Consider the following 1,671-nt stretch of genomic DNA (forward strand, 5'->3'; position numbering starts at 1 on the left):
CCTGCATACCTGACTTCCTCAAAGAAGATTTTGCCTGGTGAATACAGCTTCATGATTGAGGATGTTCTTGCTCACCACACTTGTTGCATGACTAGGTCTTTAATGCGCGGAGGGTCTCCATTGCTTCTTGGAATCAAGGAATAGGAACAAAGCGTGTGACTCCCTGAAGGACCAGAGCTTGTGCTCTGGCTCCGCAACCGTGTATCTCATCAGGCTGACGCTACTGCATGAGCTTCCTTGGGAGCCCTTTCCCTGATGGTGAAGGTTTTCCTCTCAGATCCACAGTGCATTTCCCACTGTTCCTGTGCTCTGTATAAATCCACCTGTGAATTCAGAACTTTGGTTTGTGTCATTTACAAATAAAAGTTGCCTGAGAACAAAGAGCTCAGCACTGGCAACAAACATGTTTTCCAGTTCTGAAATAACAGCACTGTCCCCGGTTCCACTAAAAAAATAAAAAAAAATAACAGCACTGTGAGCTCTTGGTGCATGTGTAACACATAACAATGGACACTGATTCCCTGGAGGTGAGATTCCCATCATTCACTGGGTGAGGACACGGGATTGAAACGTGAAGCTCTGCTGAAAGGACCGTGAAGCTGAGGTTTATGGAGGGTTGAACATCTGAACCTGTGAACCATCCAGGCTCCTTGGCACCTCGACACACACACACACACACACACACACACACACACAATGTCTGTATTGTACATGGCAGACATTTTAGGAGTTCCTAAAATGTGTGTGTATATAATGTACCGATGTATAAATTGATGTTTAATAAACAAATAAAAATGTGTATTTAGAATACATGAAGAATGTGGATGAAAGGGAAAAGAAATACAAACATATAAATTATATAGCATGAGCTCAGTCATAACATGTGTGCTTGTCAGACTTTCATCCCATGTTAATTTCCTGATTTCTGAATCTCTGCCTATTGATTATTGTGCTGCACGAATGATGTGTTGTGTTCTTGGGTTAATAAAGTTGGCTGGTCTAAAAGCTGAAGCATCTAAATGTCCACCTGTGGCTGGGCCTCACTGGGCTCAGTGGGAATGAACAGGGCCAGGGCCTGCCCACTATGGTCTCTCTCTCTCTGTATCCTGGGTCCTATCCTCCTTATACACTATGGGTGTGTAGGATTCACCCCAGTTATGCAGGGATGGTCCCAAAACTACACTCAATAAGCATAATTCACCACATAAACAGAGCCAAAGGTAAAGGTCATATGATTGTCCCTAAGTAGACACAGTAAAACTATCCGACAAAGTCCAGCATGCATTCATGAGAAAAAAAAATCCTACAGAAAACTGAATTAGATGATCTTTAGCTCAATGTGATTAAGTCCAAGAGCCAACATCATTCTCAATGGCTCCAAATCAAAAAGCTTTCATTCTAGAATCAGGAAAGAGGGGCTGGAGAGATGGCTCAGTGGTCTAAAGCACCTACTTGGAACAAGCTTAGCAAAGCATCAGGGACCGCGCGGTTCGATCCCCCAGCACCACATGCCAGCCAGCCCCGCCCCCTGGTGGGCTGAGCTGGCCACACACACACACACCACACTCTCTCTCTCTCTCTCTCTCTCTCTCTCTCTCATAAATAAATAAATAAATAAATAAAATAAAATAAAAAAAATAGAATCAGGAAAGGACAAGGAAGTCCACTATC

Source organism: Octodon degus, unplaced genomic scaffold (assembly GCF_000260255.1).
Source record: "Octodon degus isolate 3935 unplaced genomic scaffold, OctDeg1.0 scaffold00320, whole genome shotgun sequence".
Taxonomy (NCBI): domain Eukaryota; kingdom Metazoa; phylum Chordata; class Mammalia; order Rodentia; family Octodontidae; genus Octodon; species Octodon degus.